General features: G+C 39.7%; 1 non-coding gene across 1 annotated transcript; it reads right to left on the bottom strand.

Annotated features, from left to right (window-relative positions):
* Window positions 1–8098: 8098 nt before the first annotated feature.
* Window positions 8099–8205, bottom strand: LOC112768599 (small nucleolar RNA R71). The gene has a single exon (XR_003186007.1). It is a non-coding gene; the product is annotated as a small nucleolar RNA R71 (small nucleolar RNA).
* Window positions 8206–14014: the final 5809 nt, after the last annotated feature.

A 14014-nucleotide genomic window follows, 5' to 3' on the forward strand; every position in this document is an offset into this window, starting at 1 on the left:
ATTTGGGAAGAAATAAACCTAAAACTAAGAGAAAGCCTAAAACCTAGAGAGAGGAGAGAGCCTCTCTCTCTCTAGAAAACTACATCTAAAATCTAAAATTATGAATGAATGAGAAGTGTCTGAATGATTGATTGATTCCCCCACTTTGCAGCTTCTATTTTGTGTTCTCGGGCTTGGAATTGGGCTAAAAAGGAGCCCAGAAATCGCCCCCAGCACTTTCTGCAACTTTCTGCACGTGGCGCATATCACGCATACGCGTAGGTCACGCGTGCACATTGTTTAGCGAAATTCCTTGTCACGCGTGCGTGTCAGTCACACGTACGGATCGCTTGTCTTTTGCGCTAGGCACACGTACGCGTCGGGTACGCGTGCGCGTCGATCCTCGCTGGTCAGCTCCTTAGTTTCTTGTGTTCCTTCCATTTTTGCAAGCTTCCTTTTCATCCTCTAAGCCATTCCTACCCTATAAAGCCTGAAAACACTTAACACAGAGATCACGGCATCGAATGGTAATAAGAGAGGACTAATATTATTACTTTAAGTCCAAAGAAGCATGTTTTCCATCATAGCACAAAATTGGGAAGGGATTTTAAAATCATGCAAATAGTATGAATAAGTGTGTAAAGAATTGATAAAAACCACTCAATTGAGCACAAGATAAACCATAAAATAGTGATTTATCAATCTCCCCACACATAAACATTAGCATGTCCTCATGCAAAGCTTAAGGAGATAAAAAGAATGAATGGGGGAAAGTAAGACTCATGAGATGCAACCTATGAATGCAACTATATGCTAATATGATTCTGTCTACTTGGTCAAAAGTAAATAAGCTCTTCAAGAAAAAAATAAGCCAGATTCCACTAATTCAAATCATACGATAAAAGACAAGTAAACTTGTAAGAAGATAGCTCATGAAAGCAGGGAATATAGAACCAAGCATTGAACCCTTATTGGTAGTATATATGCACTCTAATCTCTCAAGTGTCTATGGTTAATCACTCTACTCTTCTCTAGTCATGCTTTCTAGACTTTGTTCTTCATCTAACCAATCAACAAAAATTTAGTATACTAATGCAAATATCATGAGGTCTTTTTAAGGTTGTAATGGGGATAAGGTAAGGGTGAGGATATATGTATGGCCAAGTGAGCTATAATATGAATCTTTGACTAACCTAAGCTCTCACCTAACACACACACTCTATGTAACTCTAAAATCATGCCAAGCTACCCATAATTCCCACTTTTGTATCACATACTCATGTACCAAATTTTTCTTAATTTTATCACATATGCATTGATCTTTTATTAAACTTAGCATTGGGGTAATTTTGTCCCCTTATTTAATTACTTATTTATTTGAATATTTTTGGTTTTTTTCCTTTTTTTTTATCAAAAGTATAAAAGTAAACATAACATATCAATGCACATGGATTTTTTAATTTTTCTAGTCTCACATGAGTAGGTACCCAAATTCCCAATATTTTGTCAATAGAATACTGTACACTTTCATCAACCCAAATTCCCACAATTGCCCACACTTAATTAATACACAATCTCTATCTTAAGCTAACCAAAGATTCACTTGGTGTAATTAATTGTTTTTCCGCTTTAAGACTAGTGATGTGGTAAAATATAGAACAAAGGGGATTAAAAGGCTCAAGGTGGCAAACAAAGGTGATTGAAAGGGTAAGCTATTTGGGATAAGTGAGCTAATAACAAATGATGGCCTCAATCATATACAAGCATGTAAATACACTAAATAATGGACATATAGAATGGAGCAAAATATAGATTACAATCATAGAGAAGAAAACACACAAGAATAAAATATTATGGTTAAACAATGTAACCATGTAATTAAGCTCAAATCTCACGGGTTGTGTGTTCTTAGCTATAATTCATGTTCCAAATTACAATCTTCAAACAAGTTTTAACAAAAAAGTTTTAATTTAAATTAGTGAAATGCTATGAAAAGGGTCTTGAAAAGAAATTATTACTTCGACCAAGCAGTGGCTAAATGCACAAAATCAAACAAACATGCAGTCAAACATGCAAATGCAACAACTAATTTAACAAAGAAAATTAAACATTGGTGTTGAGAAGAAAATAACTAACCCACGGAAGTCGGTATCGACCTCCCCACACTTAAAGATTGCACCGTCCTCGGTGCATGCTGAGATGTGCAAGTGGACAGATTGCTCCAACTGATGTTTTTCTCCATAGATTGTGCAGATGGACTTGTCTGTCGCCCCATGTAAACGTCTTCCGGTTCCCTTCCTGGTGGCTATCACGGTGGGTTGTCTCCCACCTAGCACTTTTAGTTAAAGTCCTTAAGTTGGACATTTGGTGAGCTCCTTGTCATGGTGGCTTGTGCTTGAACTCATCTTGAAATTTCCACCAATGCTTGGACTTCCATAAAGCTCTATCTACTCAAAGTAAATTTGCCAAGCTTTGATGGAGTTATTCATAAGCTTTGAGCTCCCAAAATTGATCCTCTTGTATGTCCGGATCTCAAATCTTGTTTCTACACCCGTCTTGAAGTGGATCACCATTGTTCCAACCGGGTGGTGAGCAATTAGAATTCTCACTGAGATATCCAAACGTCCTCCTGGACCCATTCACTTTGGTTCTATACCAATCCTTGCATTTCAACTTGGAGCATACAACCATATTGAACCTTGCATGACAACTCCAACCACTAACCATCTTCCTCTTACTCTTAACGCCACAAAGAGCTCTAAGTTGACCATCTATCTCAAGTAAACCATATTCAAATGGAATGAGAAAGCTAAGGGATATGAATTTTACCCACTTGAATGTTGTGAAGGATGATGGTGACTTAGGCAGAGAGGTATCCAACAACTTTGGCAAGGTGATTTCAAGCTCCACTCCCTTGTGCTCTTCTTTGACAACTTCCACCTCTTTGCAAGCTTCTTCAATTTCAACCTTTTCCTCTTGGTAGCTCTTTGCCCATCCAATCTCTTCTTCATTGCTTACCAAGTGCATGGGAGGTTGTGCTTCTTCTTCTTTAATCTCCATCTCTTAATCAACCTCTTCAAAGTCTTCAACCATGATATGCCTTGGAGGTTGTACACCCTCCTCAACATTAAATTCAAACATCTTGGAAGGAGGCTCTATGACTTGACTTTTCCATGGAGGTTCTACATCTCCTAAGTCTTCAACCACGTCCTCTTCAGTGATAATTTCGGCTTTCTCCACTTGCTCTATTACACAATCAAACTCCTCCTTGATGTCACTTAGTGTAGAGTTGTCTTTAATGATGGAGCTTTCCTCTTGTTCAACCTTCACTAATTCGTCAACTACTTCATCTTCAAGGGTCTCTCCTACCTCCACCTTTTGGGCCTCCTCTTGCTTCTCTTGAAGTATGTGTGCGTGAAACCGATCCATTACATCCCTAAGATGATCTCTTCGCTCTTGTTCTGGGTCAGTAGCATCATTGGGATCATATTGCTTTTGGATTGATGGATGTGGGTGCTCTTCCATGGAGGGTGGTGATGGGATGGAGAGATCATTATGGGGTTAAAAAGAGGGTGCACTAGAACTTGAGGGTTGATTGTTGGAGGTATTCGATGATCCAATCTGGGAGACGAGGGTTTGTATAGCGGAGGTCAGACCGGTAAGTGTGCTTTCCATGGTCTTTTGTCCTTGTGCATGAGATTGAAGCATCTCGTCACAGGAAGATGAAGGGGGGCAATTGTTTTGGAATTTGGGTGGTTTTATGTGGTTCATATGGTGGTTGGTATGGTGGATAAGGATTAGGGTCATATGGGGGTGTTTGGTGGTAAGGGGCTTGTGAGTATGGTGGTTCAAAATTATGTTGAGGGGGAGTCATAGACGTATGGTGGTGGTTGTTGATAATCAAAAGAGTGCTCACCATAGCAATTATCATGGTATGCCTCTTGGAATGGCTCTTGGTCATAGTATGTTGGTAGAGGTTATTGCCAAGAGGGTTGATCAAATCCTTGTGGCTCCTCCCATCTTTGATTCTCCCAACTCTGATGCATATTCTCATTGTAGCGTCCATTCCCTACAACATAATTAGACCCAAACTCATAGCCAAAGGGATGAGAATTCATAGTAGTAAGAGAAAGTAATAACAAAAACTAATAAAAATAAGCAACAAAGTCCTAAAACTAACAAAAACTAGCAAACAAGCAAAAAGCAAATATTTACAATAACCAATAATAGGACACATGTTTGCAATTCTCCGGCAACGGCGCCATTTTGATGATCGGATTTTTGCTAGTAAAGAATTCACAATAAATTTCCGTTGCAAGTATAGTCTCTAAACTAACAATAATCCTTTCATACAAAAGATTGTTTGTCACCAAAGCAAACCCAATAAAATAAAACCGAAGTATTTAAACCTCAGGTCGTCTCTTAAGGAATTGCAGGGAAGTGTACTTATAATTGGTTATGAGGTTTTGTCTTTTTGGGTTTTTGAAATAAGGAATAAGGAAAGTAAATAACAAGAGAGTAAATGAATAACTAGAAAAACTCTTGGCAAGGCATGAGAACTAGATGTCCTATCCTAGTTATCCTTATCAATTGTGATGAGAATTGTTCGTTGCTCTTACTTAGTTAACCCTTACTAAATAAAGGAAAGTCAAGTGGACTAATCAATTTGATTCCTCAAGTCCTAGTCAACTCCTAAGGAAAGATTAGCTTTAGATGGATCCAAATCAACCAACAAATTCCAATTAGCAGTTAACAAAGGAGTCTGATAACTCAAGCGTCTCTAATTACTCAACCAAAGCTAAGAATGTAAAGAGCTAAATCAAAATCACAAATATGAAATACCTCAAATTGCATTAAATAAAGAAATCAAATCTAACATGGAGTTCATAAACCAAATTGGGAAAATAAATGAATCAACAAGAGAATAAGTAAACTAAAGTGCTAGACTAAATAAGAGTAGAAGAGAAACTAATTTAAAGGAACATTGAACCTGGAATTTGGGAAGAAATAAACCTAAAACTAAGAGAAATCCTAAAACCTAGAGAGAGGACACAGCCTCCATTTTGATTATCGGATTTTTGCTGGTAAAGAATTCACAATAAATTCCTATTGCAAGTATAGTCTCTAAACTAACAATAATCATTTCATACAAAAGATTGTCTGTCACTAAAGCAAACCCAATAAAATAAAACCGAATTATTTAAACCTCGGGTCATCTCTCAAGGAATTACAGGGAAGTGTACTTATAATTGGCTATGAGGTTTTGTCTTTTTAGGTTTTTGAAATAAGGAATAAGGAAAGTAAATAACGAGAGAGTAAATTAATAACTAGAAAAACTCTTGGCAATGTATGAGAACTGGACGTCCTATCCAAGTTATCCTTATCAATTGTGATGAGAATTGTTCGTTGCTCCTACTTAGTTAACCCTTACTAAATAAAGGAAAGTCAAGTGGACTAATCAATTTGATTCTTCAAGTCCTAGTCAACTCCTAAGGAAAGACTAGCTTTAGAGGGATCCAAATCAACCAGAAAATTCCAGTTATTAGTGATGAGTCCATATTTGATGATGATTTTTTGTTAGAATTGAATGGATTTTCATCACATAAACTCTCACTTATTCCCTTGAATAGCATGCTTTTGAACTCTTCTTCCAAATTGTTCTTGATCATGAAAATATGCTCTGTTATACTTAATTGAATCTATTTTGTTCCATTTTCCTTCCATTCGATGCCTTGATGTTTTTTGTGAGTAATTTCAGGTGTATAAGGTAGGAATGGGTTGGAGAAAATGGAAGAAGAGCATGCAAAGTGGAGGAAACATGAAGAATCAAAGGAGAGGAGCTCAGAGATGTGTGTGTGCACACAGCTACCTGTGTGTATGCACAGCTGCCCCAGGAGAGCACATGGAGTGCTTCGAGCGCGTCACGTGTCCATCCCAGCATCGCCTATGTGCATGCGCACAACTGCATGTGCGTACACACAGGTCGGGATTTTCGCCGAAGTGTGCGGACGCACGCATCTGTGCGTCCGCACAGGTGTCCGCACATGACTTCATTAAAATAGCACGTGCCTCGCGATTTGGGGGCTTTGGAGGCCCATTTTTGAAGTCTTCTAGCTCATATTAGGGGGAAAATAAAGACATAGGATAGCATATCATTTAGGATAGTTTAGGAGTAGTAGTAGGAGTTTTTAGTTTAGCTTTTCTCTAAGTTTTTCATCTTCTCCATTAGGGTTTATATTAGGGTTTTACATTCAAGTGCCATTTCCATTTTTGATCTTGGATTTTGCAAGCTTTCATTGTAAGTATTTTCTTGTTATTACTCTTTATAGTTACATTGTCATTACTCTTTCTTCTAATTCAAGTTATAGTTCAATTTTGCTTCTCTCTTGCAATTTTAATTTCTTGTTGATGAATTTGATGTTTGATGCTTGTTACATGCTTTCTTGTGTTATTCTTGTTGATTGAGATCAATTGTTACTTTTAGTTTCAAGCCTCTACTCATTTTCCTCATGTTTAAGCTTTTTGCCCACCAAGTGTTTGACAAAATGTCAAACATAATTTTAGGCTAAATTTTTGGTTCTTGGCTTGAGTAAAGTGAGCAATTGGGTTCCTAGAGTTGGAATGTCCAACATTTAGTTTCAATTCTTGGGTTGTTAATTGTTCTTGTTCCCACTAACGCTAATTTGTTGCTAAAGTAATTAGCAAGCAAGTTAGGATTTGTGGGTTAAGGACACTTATGCTCATTTAACTTACTTTCCGATGTGAGGGTTGATCAAGTGAGACTAATCCATTATTATTGTCATAGTTGTGGTTCTAACAAGGAAAGGACCCTTAGCTCACTCCAAGCCAAGACTCTTTTTGATGCTTTCAAGTTTTTATACCTTTATATGTTGATTTCTTTTATACTTTACTTGTTTATATTGCATAGTCGGTTCTTTATTTCCTTAATTAGTTCAATCATTATAATTTTGCATGTTATTTTATTGCTTTATATGTTCATTTCTTCATTCACAATCCATTGATCACTACAACCGGAATTGCACACTCATTGTTCTAAAGTGCTCCTAGGGAGACAACTCGGGAGTCTAATACTCTCGGTTTTAATTTGGTTTTGCTTGTGACATATCTTGTGAATTTTCAATTTGATTTGAGGGGCCAACTTGTCGAGTTAGGACTATACTTACAATGTTAAATCCGTTTCTTTCGATAACCGAGTTCCTAACCCACATGTGAGTTGGTTGCTCCTCTTCACCATCAAATTTTGGCGCCGTTGCCAGGGAGTTCACTTTATGTGCAATGAGTGCTACTATTTCAGTTGTTGTAAATATGTGAATATTGTGAATACTTGATTTTGGTTTGCTACTTGGCTCTAATTGTAGATACCACATTCCTCTTTTGTTAACTTTAGTAGTCTTTGATTGTTGAGTTGGTTCTTGTTTACTTGTCTATTTTTGTTTTGCCTTTCATAATTGCATGGTTTTATTGCCTCCTCAATTGAATGACACAGTCACTTCCAGACCCGAGCTTGGCCACTTTTGATCCGGAAATTGAAAGAACTTTAACTCGTTTAAGGCAAGCTCGGCCCCGGCTAGCTTTTGTGAATAGTGAATCGGGTTCCCTTGAGGAGCACTCCCATTCACTATCACCAACCATCTGTGACCATCATTCTCCAATCATCGAGGAGACTCTATATTCATCTGTGGGGAGTACTGAATCCTCTTTGAGTGACTCAGGTGACACCGACATGGGGGACCCACCTAGAAGAATCACCTTGAAGGAGGCCGGAGCTCCTGATCTTAACTTGCAACCATTTCAAATCTTGTATCCGGTCTTAGACTCAAATTTTGAGCTCAAGTCTGGCACGATAAACTTGCTCCCCAAGTACAATGGGCTGCCTGGAGAAGATCCCTTGAAGTATCTCAAGGATTTCGAAGTTTCTTGTGCAATTGCAAGAAGACATGGGACCGATGAAGCTGCAGTGTTGGTCTTCGCCTTTCCTTTCTCTTTGAAGGAAAAAACGAAGGAGTAGTTTTATACTCAGACGGGTGAAGTTAGATCCAACTGGGACTTGTTGCGTAAAGAGTTTTTGGAAAAGTTCTACCCTCCCCAGAAAACAGACAAGTTGCGAAGAGAGATTTCTTGCATTTTGCAACGGGATGGGGAGACTTTGTATGAGTATTGGGAGAGATTTAAGAAGTTGCTGGAGGCTTGTCCTCACCATCGGATTGATGAGTTAGTTCTTATCAGTTATTTCTGTCAAGGAATGCATCACCAATACAAGTTTTTCCTAGATGCCACGAGTGGAGGTTCATTGACCAAGAACAAGACTGCTGCAGAAGCATGGGAAGTTATATCAGACTTGGCGGACTCCACTCAACACTCAAGGGCAAGGAGTCCACCACCGAAAGCTGTGAATGAAGTTTCTCCCTCCGGAGATGTTATTTTAACCAAGACCCTTGGAAAAATGACAATTTTGTTGCGACAACTCACCCAAGGGCAACAAATTCCTCAAGCTTTGATAAGTGCTCCACCTCAACCTCCAAGGATCGAAGGACCACCAAGGGTATGTGGTGTTTGTGCGTGTAACACTCATTACACCGATGAGTGTCCTCAGCTCCAAGAGGACACTACATTGGTGGTAGCCAACTCTTACCCACAAAAACCAAATTACAACCAAGGATCCAACTAATATGGAGGAAATCAAACCCAAGGGTGGAGGGATAACTCAAACCAAAGGTGGAACCAAGCTCCTCAAGCTCATCCTAACCAAAACGCCAATTCTACTACTATCAACAACCATAAGATCAACAACAATACCAACAACCATACCAACAACCCCCACAATCTCAACCTCAAGGGAAGTACCAACACCCACATAGTAGGCCTAGCCTTCCTCAAGTTAACCAAGCCCTTCCCTCCAACCAACCTCACATGAATGACACAATACAGACCTTCATGCAAGAACAACGAGAGTTCCACAATAAACAAGAAGTATATATGGCTACAATAGCCGATGCCCTTTCCCGTTTAACTCTCCCTCCTCAAACCGCACAAAACACCCAACAAGCTTCAACCTCAAGTAGTTTGCCTTCCAACCGCAACCCAACCCTAAGGGTAGCATCAATGCCATTACCCTTAGGAGCGGCACTAAATTGGATAAGAATGTTGCTATACCTACAAAGTTGAGTGAGGAGACAAACAATGAAGATGTGGGAGATGAAGTAGAGGTGATGAGGGATGAAGATGAAGGTGTTGATAAAAGCAAGGAAGAACCACACAAGGTCAAGGAGCCAAAGAGAAAGACTTTGCTTGAAGAGTATTTGCCCATCCCATTCCCAACTTTAGCCAAGAAAGCTAAGAAACAAGAAGAGCTTGACCCCACTATGGTAGAAGTTTTCAAGAAGGTTGAAGTCACCGTCCCCCTATTCCAAGTAATTCAACAAGTGCCAAGATATGCCAAGTTCCTTAAAGATGTTTGCACTCACAAAGAAAAGCTTGGCAACCTCAACACAAGGCTGGTAGATGATTCTATCTCCTCTTTACTTCCTGAAAAATGGAATGACCCCGGCCCATGTTTGGTCACTTGCTTGATTGGCGGAATAAAATTCATGGACTGTATGTGTGATCTGGGGGCGTGCGTGACATTATGCCACTCCTCATTTATGAAAGATTGAATTTGTCACCCCTAAAGAGGTCCGGGGCGAGGTTTGTGCTAGCCAATAAGAGTATTGTGTCCGTTATTGGGATTGCCGAAAATGTCCTAGTCAATATTTAAAGATTGCTCTTTCCAGTTGATTTTCATATTTTGGAGACACCTCCCATTGACTCAAACAAGACATCATCCATACTCCTTGGAAGGCTATTCTTAAAGACAGCCCGTTTCAAGCTAGATGCATATTCGGGAGTCTATTCTTTTGAGGCGGATGGCAAGTTAGTCAAGTTCACCTTGGAAGAGTCCAACAAGCCCGTTCTTGAAGCGTATTCTATTTTTGGGTGCGACATAGTTGAAGAGCAAGTCATTGAGGATGGCAAGGAGCAAAAAGAAGAGGATGTTGCCAAGAAATCAAGTTCAAAGGATCATACTCAACCCAAAAATGCCAAGGAGTTGGAGATCTTCCTCCTTGGTGAAGTTCCCAAGTGATCAATGAAGCCATGCAAGTCTAACTTAGGACTCTAAACCAAAATGCTTGGTGGGAGACACCCCAGCATGGTGACATTATTCCAACTCTATCTCTTGTTTATAGTCTTTTGCCTTGTTTGCCTTTTTGTGATATAATGGTTAGTTTAGGTTTGATTTGATGAATTTTGAGTTGTTCAAGTTGTATTGCTTATGGAGAGTGAATTTGTGCTTATTTGAATGGTTTGGGGTTGGTATGTTGATATACTAAGGTTAGGGACCTTAGTTTTGAAGAGAAAAAAATTTTCTGAAACAAGGCATTTGTGCGTCCGCACCCACCTGTCTGCGCGCACAAAACTGTGTTTTTCGCCGTCTGTGCGGCCGCACCCACCTGTGCATCCGCACACGCTTTTTTGTGCCCTCTGGTCGCAGCGCCAGCACAGCCTATGTGTGCGCGCTACCAAGTTTTCTTTGACCTGTGCGTGCGCACAGCTGTGTGCGAACGCACACAACCCTTCACATACTCCATCTGTGCGGCCGCACAGACGTCTGCGCCCGCACGCAACTTGATAGCCCCTCTGGTGACAGCAAGGGAACAGCTTGTGCGTGGGCACAACCTTCCCCACTTCTAGCCTCTGTGCGTGCGCATGGACCTGTGTGCGCATGCACACATGATTTCGTCCTCAAGTTAAAAAAAAAAAACTCTCTCTGTGCGGTCGCACGTCTTTGTGCGTCCGCACATCCTTTCGCAGCCCCTCTGGTCGCCGCGATCGCACGCTGTGTGCGTTTGCAGCCTTCTAAGTTTTCGTCTCTGTATGTCTGCACAGGTCGCGTTCTAGGCAATAACAGGGTAACCTGCCCTGTTGAGAGGCAGCTTTCTCTTTTCTTTTTCTTCTTTATAGCTGCCCTCTCTCCCTATTCTCTACCCAGCCCCGCCGGTCCTGGTCACCGCCAGCCCACCGCCGGTGACCACTCCCTCTATCTTTCTCTTTTCTTCTCTTCTCTTCTCTCTTCTCCTTCTTCCTTTTCTTCTCTTTTCTATATACACCACCGGTGAGTTCTCTCTTCTGGTGCTCTCTTTTTCCGGGGAACCCAACCGCCGTGATTTTGCAGTGTCTATAAGAAGTGCCATTGTTTCCCACCTCATTCTTGTTCCTTTCCACTTTTATATCTAAGGTTCTTGTTTTTCCTTTCTCTTTATGTTAATATTTTTCCAATTGTTTCCATTCCTTTTATGTTGTTTAGATTTAATTAGTTGCTTTCTTTCTTGTTTCTTTGATTTGTAAAGTGTTGTTTGATTGTTGTGATTAGTTATGAACATATTTGAACTTAATTGTGATGAACTTGCATATTGCATACCACATGTTCGATAAAATGCCTCAATGAACACTTTTTTTAATTCATATGACTTGGCCATCATATGTGTTCAATTTATCTCTTGTTAGGCATATTGTATTAATTGTGCAACTTCTATTATGACTTTTGATGGTTGTTAGGTAAATTCACCGATGCATTTTCTTGTTTGTTCATGTGCAATTCTTGGATACAAATGCATTGTGTTGTATGAATTCATTTGTCATTGATTATCTCCAAATTTTTGATTCGGTAATCACTATACAATGGTTCAACTTTAGTTGATGCCTTGATCAAACATCTTTTGCACTTAATTTAAGACCATTGTATATGTAATTACCACTTCTTGAGAATGAACAATTGCCAATTCCTTTTTGGTGCTTGCTTGAAGTTGCTTTCATTTCCTTGTTTTCTAATTGCAACTTAAGCACTAAATTGTGAAGCTTTGAGTTGTGAATTGCCTTAAGCGTGTGATTGCCGTGATATCTGGCCGGGTGGTACACGAAATCGGGATCTCACACTGTTCTCACAACTCCATGCAGCTGACCAGCAAGTGCACTGGGTCGTCCAAGTAATAAACCTTACGTGAGTAAGGGTCGATCTCACGGAGATTGTCGGCTTGAAGCAAGCTATGGTCATTTTGTAAATCTCAGTCTGGCGGATTCAAATGGTTATGAGGTTTTGATAATTAAAATATAAATAAAATAGAAAATAAAATAAAGTTACTTATGTAATTCATTGGTGGGAACTTCAGATAAGCGTTTGAAGTTGCTTTGTTGCTTCTGAATCTCTGCTTTCCTATTGCCCTCTTCCAACCATGCGTTACTTCCTTCCATGGCAAGCTCTAGGATCCTCCCAATGAAAATGGTCCTCTACGGTTTCTGCATGGCTAATCAACTGTCGAATTTCTCGTCTCGGATGAAAAATACTAGGTACAGCTACCGCATGGCTAATCATCTGTCAGTTCCTGCTAGCATCGGAATAGAATCCATTGATCCTTTTGCACACTGTCACTTGCGCCCAACATTCGCAGGTTTGAAGCTCGTCACAATCATTCCTTCCCGGATCCTACTTGAAATACCACAGACAAGGTTTAGACTTTCACGGACTCGATCTGTGTATTAGATATCCAAGAGAGTATACTCTGGCTATCGTCCAATGACTACATTGAACATCATGTAGACCGCTTTGTGGTTGTCAGGCACGCGATCTTGGCTAAGCGAGTAACGAAGATTGGGTGATTGTCACGGGTCACCCCTTCATTCTGACTTAACTGAATTAAGTACGAGAGTATATCTTGGAGAAAAAGTAGGCGTGAATTGAATAGAAAACAGTAGTACTTGCATTAATTCGTGAAGAACAGCAGAGCTCCACACCTTAATCTATGGGGTGTAGAACCTCCACCGTAGAAAATACATAAGTGAAAAAGGTCTAGGCATGGCCGTGAGGCCAGCCTCCATGCCAAAGGTCTAAGGACTAAAACATCCAGAGATACAAAAAAGCTGATAAAAGATATAAAATAAATCTCTAAAAGTAGTTTTTATACTAAACTAGTAACCTAGGTTTACAAAATATGAGTAACTAAGTGCAGATAGTGCAGAAATCCACTTCCAGGGCCCACTTGGTGTGTGCTTGGGCTGAGCATTGAAGCTTTCACGTGCATAGGTTGTTCCTGGAGTTAAACGCCAGCTTTGGTGCCAGTTTGGGCATTTAACTCCAATTCTGGTGCCAGTTTGAGCATTTTATGCCAAGATGTTTTAGGCTGTCTTTGAACGCCAGTTTGGGCCATTAAATCTCGGGGAAAGTATGGACTATTATATATTGCTGGAAAGCCCAAGATCCATTTCGAGTGCAGGAGGGTCAGAATCCAACAGCATTTGTAGTCCTTTTTCAGCCTCTGAATAAGATTTTTGCTCAGGTCCCTCAATTTCAGCCAGAAAATACCTGAAATCATAGAAAAATACACAAACTCATAGTAAAGTCCAGAAATGTGATTTTTAAATAAAAACTAACAAAAATATAATAAAAAGTAATTAAAACATACTAAAAACTATGTAAAAACAATGCCAAAAAGGGTATAAATTATCCGCTCATCACAACACCAAACTTAAATTGTTGCTTGTCCCCAAGCAACTTAAAACAAAATAGGATAAAAAGAAGAGAATATACAATGAATTCCAAACTTATCAATGAAGATTAGCTTCCGTTAGATGAGCGGGACTTGTAGCATTTTTGCTTCTGAACAGTTTTGGCATCTCACTTTATCCTTTGAAGTTCAGAATGATTGGCATCTATAGGAACTCAGAATTTAGATAGTGTTATTAATTCTCTTAGTTTAGTATGTTGATTCTTGAACACAGCTACTTTTATGAGTCTTGGCCGTGACCCTAAGCATTTTGTTTTCCAGTATTACCACCGGATACATAAATACCACAGACACATAACTGGGTGAACCTTTTCAGATTGTGACTCAACTTTGCTAGAGTCCCCAGTTAGAGGTGCCCAGAGCTCTTAAGCATACTCTTTTTGCTTTGGACCACGACTTTAACCGTTCAGTCTCAAGCT

Source organism: Arachis hypogaea, chromosome 17 (genome assembly GCF_003086295.3).
Source record: "Arachis hypogaea cultivar Tifrunner chromosome 17, arahy.Tifrunner.gnm2.J5K5, whole genome shotgun sequence".
NCBI classification, from domain to species: Eukaryota; Viridiplantae; Streptophyta; class Magnoliopsida; order Fabales; family Fabaceae; genus Arachis; species Arachis hypogaea.